The sequence below is a fragment of the Pseudonaja textilis genome, chromosome 3 (assembly GCF_049901715.1).
Source record: "Pseudonaja textilis isolate UNSWEBS1 chromosome 3, rPseTex1.2, whole genome shotgun sequence".
In the NCBI taxonomy this organism is placed as follows: domain Eukaryota; kingdom Metazoa; phylum Chordata; class Lepidosauria; order Squamata; family Elapidae; genus Pseudonaja; species Pseudonaja textilis.
Window position 1 is genome coordinate 35,971,643 of NC_141992.1, and position 15,521 is coordinate 35,987,163.

Below are 15,521 nucleotides of genomic sequence, written 5' to 3' on the forward strand. Positions count from 1 at the left end.
GGCCACATGTTCATAGTTTATATTTACAAATAGCCTGACTAGCTGGAAACATCCTGGAAATAATATAAATCAGAAGTAGGATTATGTTATTTCCAGCACAGTAATATATTGAGATTAGTATTCTTAAACCCCTGTTTCTTATATTTTAAGCTTAGAGCCTAACAGACTTAAACATGAAATAATTATGAAGAATCTTGCTTAGAGGTGACTAGACAATTTATAATTGTATGCTAGATTTATGTTTATATGATGTACTATATTAATATTACTAGTATACTAATATACTAGATATATAATAATAACAGAATAACAAAATTGGAAGGCCCTTGAAGGTCTTCTAGTCCAACCCCCTGATCAAGCAAAGTCCCTGTGCTGTCCAGACAGTTTATAGGTAATGGGAATTGAGATAGTTAGTTAGGAATTGAGAGCTGTCCCCTTAAGGGAATGCATCATGGTAAATGTAGTTAAGGCATCCTGGGAAATGTAGTCCATATCATGTCACATCTGTAATCCTGATTGGTCACTCAATTGACCCTTGGTGGGTAAAGGGAGGTTCCTTCACTCTTGCCTCGACCCCAGCAGGGTGCTGGTGGTTCACCCCCTTGATCCTTCATTATGGGGATGAAATGAGCACTATCCTTTTACACTATGAATTCAGCTATGCTATGAGTGTCAAACTCGCAGCATCACAGCATCATATGACATTTCACAATGTTTTTCCCCTTCATGGAGCTGGGATGGGCATGGCCTGCATATGATGCATCGGGCCGGCGGCCTGCTAGTTTGACATCCGTGCCCTATACCGTTCCAGAAAAATGGCTGTCCAGTCTCTTCTTAAAAGCTTCCCATTTCTGAAGGCAAGCCATTCCACTGGTTAATTGTTTTCACTGTTAGGAAATAGTTCTGTTTTATATCTGCAGAATAAGCCTAAAACAAGAACTGAAGTAAAGAGTTAAAGGAATGTGAGTTCAACATGAGTATTGCCGAAAAATCTTGTGGTGTTTTTTTTTTTTTAAATTGACCTTGTGGTTCATTTGCTGAATGACCTTGACTTATATTCTGTGCAGAATGAGGCTATCACAATTGCCTCCTAGTCTGATTTTCCCTGGATGGTTTGTGCTATAGCTCCTATTACATCTTGTCAATGGTCATGCTAGTTTTGGCCCATGGAATTCTCTAGTAAAAAGGCCCAATCTTAGGAACATCTGCATGCTGCCTTTGTTGCAGAAGATTCAGAATTAGAAATGATCAAATATTGTTGGGTAAAAAGAAATTTAAACACCAGCAATTAAAAATCACAGATGCTGTATTGGGTATCTTTTGATATTAGATACACAGAAAACAGAGCAGTTCTCAGGAATGCTGAATTAAAGCCAGGCATGCAGCTAGCTGAAACATCTGTGATTTCTGCATTTATTAATGAGGATGAGATTAATTGTGTTTCTTAATAAAACAGGATCTCAGTACTGAAAGCACCCATCTTTGTTTTTTCTTTCTTTCTACTTGTTATATTTCTTTCTAAAACAGAAAAAAACCCACCAAGTCACTATCCCTGAATCTAGTTTTGAAAAAACCCTCCCTGTTTCCTTTAGGACGTAGTGAGGGAGAAGTAAATATACCATGAACCTGCAAGTAAATTATTTGTGATTTTCTTTATGTTTGTATAAGTAAAGAAGGAGGATACTCAAAACTTTGCTTGTTTGGAAAAAAAGAAATATATTTCAATAAACAACAACAACAAAGAGAGGATCATGGTTCGCTTAATTAACCTTTGTGTCCTATCTGGCTTAATCTCTGGTTAGTGATTGCATGAAGGATTTCTATGCCCATTCCAGTGCAGAATGAACTTCCTACAGCAAAGGGTGGGTTGTCCAGTGCAATTTCATGGCACCCGCCCCCACACACATATCTATTATAACTGTACCCCATGACACTCCCTTTTGCAGCAAGCAGTGCATCAAAGGCTTAAGGCAAATGGATTAAAGGCATTAATTAATAAGAAGAAAAGGAAATATTTGCTAACATTTTTTATTGTTTTTGTCTTTAACTTTTTATCCCTGCAAACTATTCTTGGGTCCCCCATTTCAATATAACTTAACAGATATTGCTTTCTGTTTTTTTTTATTTCTTTCCTCTTTTGAGGATCTCTTGATACATTACATGTAGCAGACCTAGTGTTCAGTTTCAAGTGCCCCTGTTTAAACCTAGTTGGGGGCATATTTGGAGCATTATTATGAGCCTCAGTGGTGCAGTGGTTAGAGTGCAGTACTGCAAGCTACTCCTACTGCAATTTGGCAGATCGAATCTCACCAGACTCAAGGTTGACTCAGCCTTTCATCCTTCTGGAGTGGGTAAAATGAGGACCCAAATTGTTGGGGGCAATATGCTGATTCTGTAAACTGCTTTGAGAGGGCTATAGAGCATTATAAAGCGATATATAAAGTCTTATTGCTATTGCTATTTTGTGCCGCTGGGCAAAACTGTTAACTGCCCCCTCCAGAAGGGAGAGAGAACAGGTACTGCCCCCAACTTTGTAAAGTTACAGTTATTGGGGGCAGGCAGAAGAACAAGGATACACAAATGTTCTCTACTCCATGAAAGCAGCAAACCTAAGCCCCACAAGAATTTCCCATTACTACATAGATATTCAAAATATTTCTCCCCTGGACCCATCCACTTGACCATTAGGCTCAGAAGTAGTTCCTCTCTTCCACATTCAAAAATATAACCAGGCACGCAAAAGTGATTTAGTCCCTTCCTAACTCAGTCACTTGAAAGTCTCTCTCTTAGGCATATTGAATCTGGCCTGCAAAATCTAAGACAATCACTAGACATGGTAGTAAAGAAACATGGACATGTCCTCTGTTTGCTACCATCTAATCATTGTCCTGGTGACCCTATGTCACAAGATCAGTTTCTTAAAAGTATTGATAAAAAATAGTTGACAAGGGAGAACCTAGCAGCTGCAGGTGATATCTGTCACTTTTAAAACCTTAAAAAACAGCTAAACAATTGTTTGTTGAGAAAGGTGGTATTGTACTTAACTTTTGTAGTGTCCAGAATGGATATAGTCCTATCACATGTAGATGGGGTTAGGTTGGTGGTGGTGCATTTTTTTTAAAAAAAATCTGAAATCATTTTCCATCTAACATCATAATAGGAACCTGTTCCATCTTACAATTAGTCATGATCAAAGGGCCCCAAAAACTTTAAAATTGGACTTGGGGGCTACAGTTGCCTACTGTGTCTTAAAGAGGCCCACAGGGGAAGAGTCAGAAAGAAAACTGAGGGTGGAGTCAGTCATCTATTGTATCCAATAAGCTGTTTACTAGAATTCCTAATTCACCATTTGATTTGCTTTGATTTGGGATCCTAAGAATCTATACTTTAAAATGTCTATTATTAAACAGTTATCAGGACTCCTTGTCAATATACTGAAAATCATCTAGAACCCTACCATTTAACTCAATCTATTTTGTCATTCTATCTTCTTCAGGATACCCAATCTGAACTACAGTCAAATTGAATAAACATTCCGTGTTGCTATGATAATTTGCACCACTGGATTGTACATACATATATCTTAGCCTATTAATTCCTGCACATACTGTTTAGATGAGAGGTAAAACAATGCTGGGTATCACTGGAAAGTGCAATATATAGGAAGCAGAAAGGTTCCTGCTTTTGCTGCTTAGAGAATGCGATAAACAGATCTACAAAATACAGGCAGATATTTGTTAGCATCTTGTCTCTATTGGTGTGTGAGCAACTTTCCTTCTGCACTGCATCCCTTTTTATACAGAGCGAAGTACTGTAATGTAAACTGAAGATTGTGAATTTCCCCCCCAGATAAATGACTTGCTGACTTGGAAAGCAAAGACCTTGCCTAGAGAGCTTCAAGGACTAACCATAAATTTATGACTTGGGGACTGTATAATAGTTGTATGTTAATACCTTTACTGTATTTTTATGGCACAATCAACACTATGCTTTGTTTATAACTATATGAATTTAAAAGCATTAGATTGGCCTTTGCCTATTTAAATGTGAATACATGTTTTTAAAATGCAGAAGCCAGTTTAATAGTTTCCCCCGCTGTATATTCAAACAATGTAGCTTTCTTCATAATTATGGCTTATAGCCATAATATTGCATTTACTCCAGGGGTAGGGTAAACTTGTACTAAATGTGCAATAAGAACATGAGTAGGATTATCTGTTAGGCTGTGAAACTGACATTATTCCTAAAGAAAAATGGGCATGGCTTGGGTCAAAGTAAATGTGTTTGGAGATACTGATGCTATCGACCATTTAAGCACATTCTGCCTTAATTTGGCCTATCAAGAAGAATGTCTAATCATGCAATATTAGACATGTGATGCAGTCAAATTTGGAAAACAACTGTCTGATCTCTAACCTCACTTGCAGATAATTTTTAGAAGAAAATACGGAAACAATTTTGACAGCTCTAGTTTCTGATGGTGGGAGTATGCACAAAACATTTTTTTTTTATTTCCAGGTCAAGAAAAGCACATTTTTTTTTCCAGATAGTTCCTTTGGAATATTCTAATTTGGCTATGTTTTAGGTGAATTAAATCCTGAATTCTTTGAGTATGCTATACAGAACAAAACTTGATATATATTTTTTCTTTTGAGAAAAATGATGGGGCCTAGAAATTAACAATCGTAATCACTTATTTTTCATTTCTGGAACAAAAAATGGATGCAGCAATAATCCCTGCTAATAACTACCTAAGCCATTCAATCTATGAAAATGTGGTCAAGTACATTAATTTTAAATAAATGAAATCCGAATCATTGTTGCCTTTTTCTTTACCTCCTTCCCTTCTCTCAGTTTGGTCTCAGCCACTAATACCTTCCATTTTGCCAGATAGGTTGGATTTTTAAACACAAAAAAGCACATCCACCTAATTATAATGTACACATAGAAGGCAATGAAGGAATTTAATATTTTTTTGGACAGCCAAAACAGTCCTGAATGAAGTGGACCCTTTTTTGTCTTGGAGGAAACCTGTTGGTGTGGTGGTTAAAGTGCAGTATTGGAAGCTAACTCTGCCTACAGCCAGGAATTTGATCCTGACAGAGCTCAAGATTAACTCAGTCTTCCCACACTCTGAGGTCAGTAAAATGAGAATTTCCAGATTGTTGGGGGCAATATGCTGACATTGTGAACAGCTCAGAGAGTGCAAGCGATATACAAGTCTAAGAGCTATTGCTGTTGTCTTGAGCTATGAAAAAAAAGTGTGTTAGAAGCTCAAAATCCTCAGAGCAAGCATTTCAACATTGCCTTAATTCTCATGCATATCAGTTGTTGCCCCCTTGGTCTTTCATGACTATTTGTGTTTATATTACTGACTGTCGTATTCTCCCCTAATTGTCTGGGTTTGGGCATAGACACATTGCTGTGATTCTAGTATATCCTATAACATCTTCTAATTTCAGAAGATAACATTGGATGTTTACCCAATTCAGTGACTTTGATTTGTGGAATACCACAAAAATTGGTGAACATCCTCATCATGTTGTTAAGCCTATGCAACATGGTGCTTTCCAGATATTTGCCATTTGGCTGCAGATGTTGGGACTTACAAGCCAAAAAGGCTTTAAATCTGATTAAAGTTCCTGGGAGATGTGATTGAGTATTGATATGCTGTGTGAATCTGCAATGCAGTAAAATTAAAAAAAGGAAGTAGAATATTACTTCATTCAATTACTAACATTCATGTTTTTCCATTAGTGTGTGGCTTTCATAGTTTCCTGTCATAGGGGCATAGGTTTCGCAGGTGTATGTTAGTTTACATGTATATGAATTATTATATTGAAATAAGAAATAAAAATATTCCCAGATTACTTGATAAAATAAGTTGCTTAAATTGTGAGAAGCTAATGTGTATTCATTGATGAAGATAAGGGAAAGATGAAGATGAACTATTAATGGAAATTCTGAAGAAATTCTGAGACTGTTCTACAGTCATTGGAAAGGAAGACTCTCTCTGGGTTCCCTCTTGAGCATTTTGGATGAATTTTGTTAGAAAAGAGAAAAAATGGAATAAGAGCAATTATATGCAGGCTCTTTTGCTGGTTTAGCATTATTTTCAAGGCTTATACCTAATTATCTGCTAGTATGCTCATAAAAGTAAAGTGGAAATGCAATGTGATTCATTTTTTATCCTTAACTGGAGAAACATTATTCTTTTACTATATGTTTAGACCCTTCCCCCCGAAAATAATAAAAGTTCTCTCTCTCTCCCCCGCATCTCTCTCTCTCTCTCTCTCTCTCTGTGTGTGTCTGTGTGTAAAGCTAATCTACAATTTATCCAGAAACTAAAAGAATGCATGGATAGAAAAAGACATTGGCTGTACCTTTAAAGCTATGCTTTTCCATACAGTTTATTGCTTGCTTGAAACTCCATAGTCAGTAAAAACAAATTACCAAATCGTCGGGGTGAAACGAAAGTGCTTAGTGTACTTTCAGCTTGTATCTCCTCCTGGTGTCTATTGATTAGGGAATTGGAGTCTGTAAGAGACAAAAGTATCAGAACTTTTATGTATGAAAAGAGAGCAAACTGTGGAGAGTGACTTGTGAGGGAGATGGAAAGATCATTTTTCTACCTGGAGGAAGACTGCACTGCAGAGAATAGGCTGATTGCTGTTTTTATATGTGGCTATCTTCTATAATGGCTACAAGTGAAATGGCTTGAATACTGAATATGATGTTAACATACAGTTTCGTGGAATGGAAGAAGGGTAAACTGTTGCTGTTGTGGGTTGAACTACATTTATTTACTTATTTATTTTATTTATTTACTAATATTAGGTCCATGGCCATAGTAACTATTATTTCTAGAGAAAGTAATAGTTTCAACAACTCCAGGTTAAAGTTGATCAACTTTTCCAGGATTGGATGGAAGTTTGATCAGGAGCAGATTTTAGTTGGGAATTATCCAAGCAAAGGGTCCAGTAGGAAAACGTTTAGTACAGAAATGCAAGACAGAAGCAGTACATTGTGAACCTGACCATAGGACATGACAACAGGAAAATCATGAGTAGGTTTGAATAGAATTAGAAGAAAAAGAGAGTATTGAAAAGTAAGGCCAGAAACTTTTTAAAATCGCTGCTGGTTGCCATTTCTCTTTTAGTCCTTGGAGCTAGAACATACTGAGTTTTGGTACAGGAGGGATTAGAAGTGTGATGATAAAACGCATGCTTGAAGGTCCGAGGTGAATAGCTGCATTCAGTGAATCTGGTGGTCCTGGATTCATGGAATAGTGGTCGGGTCTTTTACAAAGCAGTTTCCCATGTTCCATTTTGACTGTACGATTAGCATTGATACAACAGAGGAGCTGATACAAAATATTGTTATATAATTCCAGCTATGTGCCTATTTTGTTAATCTTCTCTGTTCAGCCAAGTATTTTTTTTACTACTTTGAAAAATAATAGAATAAGGTCTTGAAATTCTGTGTGTCTGTCTGTGTGTCTGTCTGTCTGTCTGTCTGTGTTCCATCTATTTCTTTCTATCTATCTATCTATCTATCTGTCTGTCTGTCCGTCTATCTATCTATCTATCTATCTATCTATCTATCTATCTATCTATCTATCTAATCTCTGTCAAATTCAGCAAGTTTCATCCAGATGTGTTGGCTGACTTTCATTCCCATTATTCTAAGATTTTGGCTATATTGGTGACATTTATGGAAATTTGTGGCTAACTGGAATACAACAGTTTGGGGAAAGTTGTTCAAACAGAGGTAGCTTCTCCTTGTCATGACTGCTTGTATGCCTAAAGAAGCATTTGACATATAAGTAAAAATGCCCACATCTTTGCTGGCCAGCTTAGCATGCGCTCCTGTGAATTCTTCCTTATCTGTGTGAATTTCTGTGGAAAATTAGTTTTCAGTTTTATGGCTTGGAAATAGAGATGTGTAATTTATTTTTGGGACCTTGAGAGAGAGATTGCAAGGGTTTGGGTAGGAATGATGTAACTTGTCTCTCTTTTAAGTATTTTTGTCTCTTAAAAGTGATTTGGAACTAATTTCTTTTTGACTTAGCTTTGTGACTGGGATATAATGTCACTGATCAAATGCACTTTGTGATCTTGGTCTTAGATAGCTTTATTTTGGAGGAAGCATAGACCTCGATTTATGCAGTCTATAAATCATCTATAATATTTTGTCTTTAGTATTTTAAGTGATTTATATTTATTTCTTCTTATATTTTGATGCATCATACTTTGACCATATTAATGAATATACACTCTGCTTAATGTTTTTGCTTAGAGGCTTTTTATCTCTTTCAAACAAAATATATCCAAAGCAATTTACAGTAAATCTCCTAAAAATAAGCCACTCCAAATAGTATAAATTATTTTTAATATTAATTGTTATTATTAACTATTAAATTGAAAAAAGTGATCGGTTACAATATGGCAATATAAAAAATGTAGCATAATCTGATTAGTTGAATGATTTCAAGTCTCACTGGACTAAAATATTCTTCAGTGAAAAATTTACCATGTGTAATTTGAAATTGTAACTGAAATTTTTGAATTTAAGCCACATGGTTATATCTGGTGATTCAAAGGTGCTTTTTTTTTTCCTTGAAAAGACAACTGGACTGTTTTTTTCCTCGAGGAAGAAGAAAATGTTTTGCTTCTCATCCAAGAAGCTTCATCAGTTCTTATGGCAGGGGGATGGAAGGATAAATATTGACAGTTGAGATCGGATGGTGGGGAGATGAAAGTTGTGATAGGTTGTGATAGGATGGGGGGCATGGAAGGATTGTATTTCTTTGCAGTCATGTGTTAGCACTAACTGAGAGCTGTTGAGGCCACTTGGGGGTTTACCTTTGCCCTTAGGATTATCTGAATCAGGAAGCAATTGAGAGTGGAATTTTCTTGGAACTGCTTCAAAGACTGTGTTGTAAACTGGAGATCGTTGGTGCTCCCCTCTGTTGAGGGAGGGGTGTTCAATTCTAACATGGATGGATTCTTTTTAACCCTCTTTCAAACCAATGGTCTGATGAAGCTTCTTAGATAAGAAGCGAAACATTTTCTTCTTCCTCAAGGAAAAAACAGTCCAGTTGCCTTTTGAAGAAAAAAAGTACCTTGAAGACAACTGTGACCTGGGTGATTGAGAATCCCCACATACATTATATTCAATGCGTGATTCATTTTTTCTTGTTTTGTAATCCTGGGGAGAAGCTACTTCCCAGGATTTATGATCTGTTTCATAACCTGGAAGAAGCTGCTCAGCCTTTGTTCAGCCATATAGCTGGCAGGAATGTATTCATTTCTTTTTTTTTCATTGTGTGCCATCTGCTATATATATAAAGGACACAGATCTATTCAGACTTTGCAAATGTATCAATGGATCTGTAGGAATGGGTGTCCTGATGTCACTCTCACTGCAATAAATATAAAAATAAAAATGAATGGAGAAAAGAAGGAAGGAAAGATATTTCAGACATTCATTATATTCAAATATTGCACATAAAAGAATGTAACTAAAAATTGAACATGTGTTGGTCATACTCCAGAGGATTAATTCTGTAATTATACAAAACAGCCATCAATGTTGCTATTTTTTAAAAAAAATCAAAACTATGCGTTTTAATTTGGAGTTACAATTCTATATACCAATTCACTTGATAGTAAACTCTGGACTCTTTGCCCTGAAGCTTTGTCCTGAAGTTTCTCTATGTCATATAATATATGTTGGCTGTGTTCTGATTGGCTGGAGGCGTGTTCTGTTCAGCTGGGGGCTTGGTTGTGCTCAGGTTAGTCTTAGTTGCTGGGGGATTTGAGCTGGTGAGCTGTGATGCTACCAATCAGAACACGGCCAACCCCCCAACCAATCACAACACAGCCAAACCCCCTTCCAATGAGAACACACACACACCCAATCAGAACACAGCCAAGCCCCCACCCAATCAAGTCACACCCACACTAGCAGTTAAAAGGAAGAAGCAACTGCAAGCTCACATCACTCTGAGAAGCACAGAGCCGAAGACAGAAGCCTGAAGATGATGAATGAGACTTCATCGAAACGTTGCCTAGATACTTGAATCTTACGCGGGAGAAAACCCGAACAACCAAAGATCCATATATATATATATATATATATATATATATATATATATATATATATTTATATTTATATTTATATTTATATTTATATTTATATTTATATTTATATTTATATTTATATTTATATTTATATTTATATTTATATTTATTTATTAGCAAAGTGACTCCTCTGCTCATTTACCAGGGAAGGATTATAAATGAAAGAGACTGTATTATCAATTGTTTCAACAGAGAAAAGTAAAAGTAAACAGATGTGTAACATTAGATATAAAACCCACCATAGGGTAATAGGGATGTTTATAAAAAATTTAAGGCCCTTTCAATTTAATAACACTTAGTAACTCTAAGGAAACCTCACTCAGTGTGATTTATGCTTTAGGCAACGTACAATGTACTTCCAATGTATCTTTTAGGAATGTTGACAGGATTGTTGATAGAAGCGGGACAACTGTATAAGTCTCTATATAGAGTACTAGTATAATGTAATGGTTAAGGCACCAGACTAAAAACTAAAAAAATGTGAGTTATAGTCCCACACTATCAGTAACATATTTAGACATTAAATAAAATTTAGAGGACCTTTGTTAAAAAGATACACCTGAAGTTTTCACAGAGGTACATACAAAACCAGAACCTTGATATTTAAAGCGAAAAATTATTTGGAAGTGAGAGTATTTACTCATTACATATTTATCATTTCGCTGGCATGTTCTTTGAGGATGTCATTTGAAAGAAAGTGAGGGCCAGCTGTTCTGTGCCAGCTATTGTTTAATATCTAACGGAAGTTGAGTCTGTTTGGACTGTTGGAAAACTTTATTTATTCAGCGTTTTTTACATTTCTTTTTTTCCAATTAAATGGAGCCCCCTAGAGGCTATCGGAAGCATTGTCCAGGATACTACTATTATAGCTGAACATGGATGCAATTTCTTTCTGGAAGCTGAAAACTACTGGGAAAAGGAAAATACCCTAGCAAGTGTGTGTTTGTCTACTATATATATGCAGGACCAATGTAAGTGACTGCATTTAAGAAAGCGCCTCCTCACTGCCCTCATATTGCCCTTGAGTTCTGCATTTGACAACCCTCAATATTCTTACAGATTGGCTGCTCTGCAAAGACCAATTTCTTTTCTTCCTTTTGTGGGTCCTCATCACTGCAGAAGAAAGGAAGGGTAGATATGTCCATTGCTGTATGAAAAAAAAATGCTGTGGCTATATTGGCGGGACCTAGATCAGTATTTCTCAGCACGCTTTAAGATGTGCAGACTTCAGAATTCCCCAACCAGCCTGCCAGGAATTGAAATCTACATATCTTAAAGCTGCTGAGATTGAGAAACAATGACCTTGATGACCTATCCATCCATAATTTGTAGTTAGATGTCATTCTTTAATATAGTCTTTTTCTCTGTTTGTAGATTGCATAATTCCTTCTCTTCTTTCCTGGCTTGGCGCAAACCCCGATTATAGCATACGTTTATTTTGGGTAGAAATATAAAATAGGTTGTTCTTGGTTTGGTGGGCAAATGGCAACTCTTATTTAATGTTTAAGTTATACTGGCTTACTATGTTTTTAGTTTTCAGGATTCAGAAGGAAAAATACTGAAATGCATTGGAGAAAAGGGATAAAAAAGAAAAACAAGCCCATATGCCTGAAGCTATTTCAAAGTTTGGTTGCATTCAATTGCAGGCACATTAGAAATAAGTCACTGCTTAGCCATGGCTTGCTATATTATTACATGGGTTTTCAGATAATGTAAAACCATACAATGTCTTATATACTGGTAGTGGTAGGCGACACCCTAAAGGGGGGGAAATTATGTTTTGGTGTTGTCCTTTTTGGCAAAAAGTAGTCATTATCATCCTGCCTTGAAAAAATAATGCTGACTGATGATGAGAATCTTTTTAGGAAGTAGTATTTATTTATTTTAAGAAACTGGGGTTTTTTTGTGCACCAATATTGCATTGTGCATGTTGACATATTTCAGAAGTGAAAAATGCAAATATGAAAACCATTTCAGAAATAAATAACAGGCATTCATATTTTATGCGCCAATATTGCATTGTGCATATTAATGTATTTCAGAAGTGAGAAAGGCAAATATGAAAACCATTTCAGAAATAAATAATAGGCATTCATGTTTAAAAATCAGCTACCTTAAACCTCCTAGGTTTAAAATAGTCATTTAAACTTTACAAAACTGATATGTGGACCATTTTAGGCATGCAAAACCAGTCTAATGATTTTGAATTCCAGATGTAAATTCCACAATGCAACATGTTTTGTTTTCAAGAGAACTCATGCCCTCTAAAAACAGACAGGGGTTTCTAGCAAACAGTTTACTCTGAGTCTTACTAAAATTAACATTTTTATTGCTAAGTTGATGCCTTGCTGACTGTTGTCTGAAGTTTCTAGGAACAACTGTACTTCTGACATAAGTGGATATCACAAGGTGAAAGCTGATTTATGTTAAAACCGTGTAACTAAAAAGTATGGAGATTGCTTCTTTACTGTATGGGAAGCATGTCCTGTTGGAGAAAAGACATATTTAAGCTGTCTTCCATTCTTTTCTCAAAAATCTACCTAGCAGCTGTTCTCCAGCCAAGATTCTGGATTCTTGACTGCTGAATACTTAAATTCATGCGAGAGAGAAGGGATGAACATTGAAAGATTAAGTAGCCATAACCATTCATTTACACATCCTTTGAATATGTTTTCCAGTGGAGGAGAGTTAGCTGAAATTCTCAAAACTTTGATTTTAAAAATGTATTTGAACGCAGGGGCTCAAACGCTCTCTTCTTAAGCATGTGACGTGAGAACAGTCAAAGCTGTTCTTTATTAAAGCTGCATGCAGTGAAAATGAAAGCTTTGGAAAGGAATCAAGATGTAAAGCAGAGAAACTTTGAATAAAAGAAACATATTGCCAATGACGTATTTCTAACCCTCTGTCATCTTTTGCATTCCATCATAGTGATAGCTTGAGATAGGTTACAGGTCAAGCAGTGTTTTCCTTATCCAGTTATCAATGCTTTTTTGTCATTTTAGATTGTTAAAGGAAATAAGAGTTTTATTTTTTAATATGTGCACTATATACATTTATATTTTTTCTTTGCTCTTGTTTTGGCAAATTATGGATTGCTTCTAAATTTCAAGTTGACTGAAGTTTTCATAGTTGTTCATACAAACTCCATAGCAAAAACACGAATCGAGCTTTGCCTTCTCTGATGAAGGTAGAGAATAAAACTAAACCAAACACCAGACCTCTTGAGAAGCAAGCTCCTTCAGGATTTCTCTCTCAACCAGTGGCCTCTAGTAGTCACTGCTTTAGAGTCTGAGAGAGAAACTGACCAAAATAAAATTCCACATTGCTGGTTTTATTCTTCCCCTCCCATCTCTTTTCCTATTATGACTTGTCTTTATTGATTGTAAACTATAGCCACAATTATTTTAAGTGACTATGACACAGTTACCTTTCCATACTTCTCTCATTACAGTCTCTCTGCCTTGATATGGAGCTTGTGTTTCAACTATGGAAACAAATCCAGCTCCATTGAGATGAAACAGGTTACCAATACCTGTTTTAACTCTTGTTAAAATGAGGCTCTCTTTTCAGCCATCATTATTCTGGAAAAATGACACATAGCAAAATAGTCTTTTAATGATCATTATAGAAAAACAACTAAACTTATATAAACTATAGCCTTATAGTTAGGACATGTAAGCAAGGGTACTAATGTGTTACTTTTGATTTCACTGGAAAATAACTAACAATAAACACGTTTCTTAGATTTTAGTATTGCATGATTTAACAAGTTAATATATTTTCAGAGGCAAATCTGTTTTATTGCTACTGTAGATTAGTTTGCCTTAATATATACCATTCTTGTTATAGCTTTTGGGATATCTTATAGAATATTCCATCATTCAGAAATCAAACTATTGAAACCCAACCAAGTCATAAAGATACTGTTATATGGAATTGTATTTTTATTTGAAGACTGAGTTTGAGCAAATGTTTGTTGCATTGCCTGAGTTGGCAGCATAAATTGGATAATATATATTTGAATATTGATTAGCAGATTTGATATTGGATCCCTAAGCAAATAAATTGTTGATATGTTTACATATAGCACATTTAGAACCTTATCCAGTTGTTAGAGCCATATACAACAATAAATCAGTACTGCAGTATTGCAGAATCAACTTAAGTGCCAGAGTTTAATGGTAGTTTAATTAAGCACAGGACTCCCTGGTTCAGATGCAATACAAAATCATAACCCACTTCAAGCATTCATTCCACTGAATGGGTAAGGGCTGAAGTGAAAAAGGGCTCAAGCCAGGACCAGTGGTTCTTTACCCATGTTGTGTATCTCTCTGTGCTGCCTATGTTGTCTGATAGCTTTATATCTACTGTGTCCTCCCATTCAGCTGCTTCCTAGTCTAGAGGAAACTATATTTGTAAGTGTTTGAACATAAAGACAACTCTCCAAGTATAAGGGTAATTGATCACACAAGGTGTAATACAAAGGAATGTGACTTTCACTGAGCCCTGTTAGCTAAAAATGAATTTGATGAGTGGAAGAGATAATATTATCAAAGCTTATTCTATATTTTAGTAAGCAAAATATCATGAGTCACTGTACTGAAAGCTATGCTGATATCCAGGTATACTATTCCTAGGGCATTCCTCTCATCTAATTGAGTAAAAAAAAAAAAGATTAGTCTGGCATAATTTGTTTGTGACAAGCCAGTACTGGTTCCTGTTAACTGCAGCATGTCCATCATAGTGTTGTCAAACATGCTGTTTGATAATTTGTTCAAAAACCTTGCCTATTATAGAAATCAAATTGATAGGTCTGTACTTTCTTTGGTTCTCCTATCCTTTTTGATGCTGAAGATGATGGTTGTTCTCCTACAATCTTCTGGGATGTTGCCAATTCTTCAAGAATTCTCAGAGAGTATTTGCAATTATCTGTTCTTTTTTCCCTTCCCTTCTCTTCCCCCCCTCTCACAATAGTGATTCTGCAAATAGGTAAGGATTCATAGTCAATGGTTGACAGAATTTCAGTGAGATCACACAATAGCTCTCAAGCTTTTGATACGGCAGTATTACTATCTTCACCCAGCCAAATTTTGATAGTATACAACATGTCCCTATATATGTCCACCATGCAGTCATAGATTAACATGGTCTTGTTATGAATGAACCTGACATTTTCCAGTATCCCAGACTCAGGATCTCTAGAAATAAGATCTGAAATGAGACAATTGGTCCAGAAGTAAATATTGCCACAAAATCGCCTGTGCCAACTTTCCTGAAGCTGCACGTAAAATGTTCCCTCCTATTTGTCCCTGATACATCATAACTAAGTTGACTGATATCTCTGACCTCCTACTTGATTTTCTTTGTCAAGTCCAG

The 15,521-nt window shown here is 35.9% G+C and overlaps 1 protein-coding gene across 3 annotated transcripts in view; it reads left to right on the forward strand.

Moving 5' to 3' along the window:
- SYT2 (synaptotagmin 2) overlaps positions 1–15,521 on the forward strand; it is an 81,308-nt gene that overhangs the window by 26,303 nt on the left and 39,484 nt on the right. Inside the window, exon 1 of one of the 3 annotated variants that reach the window (XM_087929282.1) lies at positions 5,051–5,138. The exons of the other annotated variants lie outside the window; for them this stretch is intronic. The gene's annotated coding sequence lies outside the window, so the exon portion shown is untranslated. Of the gene's footprint in view, positions 1–5,050; positions 5,139–15,521 lie in introns of those variants that run through there. 3 annotated transcript variants of the gene reach the window in all.